This window comes from Mastomys coucha, unplaced genomic scaffold (assembly GCF_008632895.1).
Source record: "Mastomys coucha isolate ucsf_1 unplaced genomic scaffold, UCSF_Mcou_1 pScaffold20, whole genome shotgun sequence".
NCBI lineage: Eukaryota > Metazoa > Chordata > Mammalia > Rodentia > Muridae > Mastomys > Mastomys coucha.
This window is the reverse complement of record NW_022196903.1, coordinates 1,924,878-1,929,828: the sequence shown is the minus strand read 5'-3', so window position 1 is coordinate 1,929,828 and position 4,951 is coordinate 1,924,878. Positions and strand designations below refer to the sequence as shown.

At 47.9% G+C, this 4,951-nt stretch overlaps 1 pseudogene; it reads left to right on the top strand.

The window, feature by feature from the left end:
- The first annotated feature begins 1,201 nt into the window (after window positions 1-1,201).
- Window positions 1,202-3,340, top strand: LOC116098546 (annotated as a pseudogene).
- The last annotated feature ends 1,611 nt before the right edge of the window (window positions 3,341-4,951 follow it).

Below are 4,951 nucleotides of genomic sequence, written 5' to 3'. Positions count from 1 at the left end.
TTCTGGAGGCGACAAAACAACACAGAGTATTGCCATCGCTCTTGGTTCCCCACTATTAGCTAGCTGGTTAGGACCGAGAACCGTAGACACTGTACGCTTTGGTTGCAGGACAACGAGAAATCAGTCTTGAACTGAACAGGAAGTTCTCTTGATGTTGGTTAGCTTTCGTGATGCTGGAAAGTACTGTGCAGGATTTGGGATGGAAAACCCGTCAGTACTCTTACCTAGCACTAGATACTACACGCTAATGCATTTCAGGCAAGGTGGGACCACTGGTGTGATCGTGGCAAGAAGGCTCATGGAGGAAACCCACTGTCCCCTTGCTTGGATTTGAAGCTTGCTCCACAGGTGGGTATTAATGCCTGATACAATAAGCATGTTCAAAACCTATAGTTAAAAACCCATAGACCCCAGGGGAACTGTTGGTATTTGCATTAGTCATGTTTCTGTTGCTGTGAGAAAACAGTCATGTTTCTGTTGCTGTGATAAAACACTGACTGAAAGCAACTTAAGGAAGAATATTTACTTGGGCTTATGGCTAGTCAGATAAGAGTTCATCACAGTGGGGCGGCATGGTAGCAAACAACAGGCTTCATGGCGAGAGCAGGAAGCAGAGAAATGGCATCTTCAAACACACACTTGGAACAGAGAGCACACTGGAAGCAGGGTGAGGCTTTAAACTGTTAAAGTCTGCCTCTGCTGATGACCTTCCTCGAACAAGGCTCCCCCTTCCCATGACTTCAGCAACTGGGGACAGAGTGTTCAAATGCCTGAACCAAGAGGGGCATTTCTCATTCAAGCCCCCACAATGCTTTTCTAACTGTCATATTATCCTTCTAAATGTGTGCGCTTGTGTCTATAGATCTGTGCTGCTTTCAGCCTTGCCCAGAGGTAGTTTTGTGTTGCAGAGAGCACCAGTAGGCAGAGACATGTCACCCATTGCCATTCAGAGAGCTGAGAATAAGAGACTGAGTGCTCAGCCAAAGACGGGAGGTCCATTTCAACTCCTGCCACCAAAACTCAGGGATCATCCCTGAAGGGGAAAGAAAACAACAGTAAGAGCTCAAAAATGGGAAGAAGGGCTAAGACATGCTCTCGATTGCTGGGCGTGAAGTAACTGCTGTGTGCACACGTGCATTCACTGCAGCCATGGTTCCCTGCAAAAGATCAAGTTAAAAGTTCCGGTCCGGAAGGAGAGAAAATGGCGTCCACGGATTACAGTACCTATAGCTAAGCTGCAGCCCAGCAGGGCTACAGTGCTTACACCGCCCAGCCAACTCAAGGATATGCACAGACCACCCAGGCATATGGGCAACAAAGCTATGGAACTTATGGACAGCCTACTGATGTCAGCTATACCCAGGCTCAGACCACTGCCACCTACGGGCAGACTGCATATGCAACTTCTTACGGACAGCCTCCCACTGGTTATACCACTCCAACTGCCCCGCAGGCATACAGCCAGCCTGTCCAAGGATATGGCACTGGTGCTTATGACACCTCCACTGTTACAGTCACCACAACGTAGGCCTCTTACGCAGCTCAGTCTGCATATGGCACCCAGCCTGCCTACCCAGCTTATGGCCAGCAGCCAGCAGCCAGCAGCCACCGTACCTACAAGACCACAGGATGGTAACAAGCCGGCTGAGACTAGTCAACCTCAATCTAGCACAGGGGGTTATAACCAACCCAGCCTAGAATATGGATAGAGTAACTACAGTTATCCCCAGGTACCTGGGAGCTACCCAATGCAGCCAGTCACCGCACCTCCATCTTATCCTCCGACCAGCTACTCCTCTTCACAGCCGACTAGTTACGATCAGAGCAGTTATTCTCAGCAGAACACCTATGGGCAGCAGAGCAGCTATGGACAGCAGAGTAGCTATGGTCAACAAAGCAGCTGTGGGCAGCAGCCTCCCACTAGTTACCCCCCTCAGACTGGATCCTACAGCCAGGCTCCAAGTCAATATAGCCAACAGAGCAGCAGCTACAGGCAGCAGAGTTCATTCCGACAGGACCACCCCAGTAGCATGGGTGTTTATGGGCAGGAGTCTGAAGGATTTTCCGGACCAGGAGAGAACCGGAGCTTGAGTGGCCCTGATAACTGGGGCAGGGGAAGAGGGGTATTTGATCGTGGAGGCATGAGCAGAGGTGGGCGGGGAGGAGGACGCGGTGGAATGGGCGCTGGAGAGCGAGGTGGCTTCAATAAGCCTGGTGGACCCATGGATGAAGGACCAGATCTTGATCTAGACCTTCCTATAGATCCCGATGAAGACTCTGACAACAGTGCAATTTATGTGCAAGGATTAAATGACAATGTGACCCTGGATAATCTGGCAGACTTCTTTAAGCAGTGTGGGGTTGTCAAGATGAACAAGAGAACTGGACAAACCATGATCCACATCTACCTGGATAAGGAGACAGGAAAATCTAAAGGTGATGCCACAGTATCCTATGAAGATCCACCAACCGCCAAGGCTACCGTGGAATGGTTTGATGGGAAAGATTTTCAAGGAAGCAAACTTAAAGTTTCTCTTGCCCGAAAGAAGCCTCCAATGAACAGCATGGAGGTGGCATGCCACCTCGTGAGGGCAGAGGGATGCCCCCACCACTTCGTGGAGGTCCTGGTGGCCCAGGAGGTCCTGAAGGACCCATGGGTTGCATGGGAGGCCGTGGAGGAGACAGAGAAGGCTTCCCTCCAAGAGGGCCCCGAGGCTCCAGAGGGAACCTTCTGGAGGAGGAAATGTCCAGCACCGAGCTGGAGACTGGCAGTGTCCCAATCCAGGCTGTGAAACCAGAACTTCGCTTGGAGAACAGAATGCAACCAGTGTAAGGCCCCTAAGCCCGAGGGCTTCCTCCCGCCACCCTTTCTACCTCCGGGTGGTGATCGTGGACGAGGCGGCCCTGGTAGCATGCGAGGAGGAAGAGGTGGACTCATGGACCGTGGTGGTCCTGGAGGAATGTTCAGAGGTGGCAGAGGTGGAGACAGAGGAGGCTTCCGAGGTGGCCGTGGAATGGACCAAGGTGGCTTTGGTGGAGGAAGACGAGGTGGTCCTAGGGGGCCTCCTGGACCTTTAATGGAACAGATGGGAGGAAGAAGAGGCGGACGTGGAGGACCAGGGAAAATGGATAAAGGCGAGCATCGTCAGGAACGCAGAGACGGGCCCTACTAGAGACCTGCAGAGCTGCATTGACGACCAGATTTATTTTTTAAACCAGAAAATGTTTTAAATTTATAATTCCATATTTATAATGTTGGTGACAACATTATGATTATTCCTTGTCTGTACTTTAGTATTTTCACCATTTGTGAAGAAACATTAAAACAAGTTAAATAGTAGTGTGCTGAGTTTTGTTGTTGTTGTTTTTGTTTTGTTTTTTGGTTTTTTTTCCTTTTTAAGATGGTTGTTTTAAGACTTAACTATGGGAACCCCTTGTGAGCATGCTCAGTATCATTGTGGAGAACCAAGAGGGCCTCTAATTGTAACATGTTCATGGTTGTGATTTTTTTTATAAATAAAATTCCAAATGTTTAAAAAACAACAAAAAAAAAGTTCCAGTCCCAGCACTAAATGGAAAAGCAGCTCCCAGTGCCTGATTCCTACATGGTGAGCTAAAGGCAGTTCATGATAAGTAAGGAAACAAGAGCCACTTTTCTTTAAGAGAGGTGTCAATTGGTAGGTGACTTACGACACAGTGAAGGGGCACACACCTAACTTCCTGGTGGCACCACTAACTGGGCTCAGTGTGTTATGGAGAAAAAAGATGACAGGAAGTTGTGAAGGAGATGTACGGGAAAAAAGATTGGAGAGAGGGAGTTGGGGTGTGGACATGACCGAGATACAGTGTACAGAGTTCAATATTTTGGGGGGGGGTTGTTTCTTATTTCTTTTCTTTCCTTTCTTTCCCTTCTTTTCTTTTCTCTTCTTTTCTTTTTGAGATAGTGTTTGTATGTGTTATAGCCCTGGCTATCCTAAAACTCAGTTTGTAGATCAGGCTGGCCTCAAACTCAGAGAGAGCTACCTATCTCTGTCTCTCAAATGCTGGGATAAAAGACATTTGTGTCACCACACTCAGTTCAGGATTTAAATTTAATTTTAAGGGAAAAAAAGAGAAAAACTCAGATTAAGCAAAATGACCCCCAGAAAGACAGAAACCCTTTAATCCTACTTGGCCTCTCTTGGAACGTACACCAGGCAAAAGACCACACCATGTCCACAATCTCAAGGGCACAGCCAAGGCAGAGCCAGCAGAGGCCTGGCTTTCCCCTTCAGCTGTAATGTCAAGTTACACACATTCTGATTTCAAGAACTCTTGAAGTAAGAGTCAGTTCCCTTCCCTCAGAGGCTTCCTGAACAACTTCAACTATCACGCCTTTCCTGCACCAACACACACACAGGCTGGCTACAGATCTCCAACGTAGAACAGCACTTCAGTAATAGGGAAGTGATGAGGGCAGTTAAGGTCACAACTTTTTCTTTGCAAAGTATGGCTTACAATAAAATGTGGCACTTTGCTATCCACGCAGCTGGGGCTGTTGGAGGCCAAGCCATGACCTGTGCACAATAAAGGAGAAGCCACTGGAATGCACTAGAAGCTGCTTCTTCTTCTTCTTCTTCTTCTTCTTCTTCTTCTTCTTCTTCTTCTTCTTCTTCTTCTTCTTCTTCTTCTTCTTCTTCTTCTTTTCTCTCTCTCTCTCTCTCTCTCTCTCTCTCTCTCTCTCTCTCTCTCTTTTTGTTTTTGTTTTTGTTTATTTGATTTTCAAGACAGGGTTTCTCTGTGTAGCCCTAGCTGTCCTGGAACTCATTCTGTAGACCAGGCTAGCTTTGAACTCAGAAATCCACCTGCCTCTGCCTCCCAAGTGCTAGAAGCTTCTTAAATGACTTGCATTCGAGCTACAGTACACAGAAGAGTGTCAGTGCATGCACCCGATAATCTGTTAGTGGAGCAG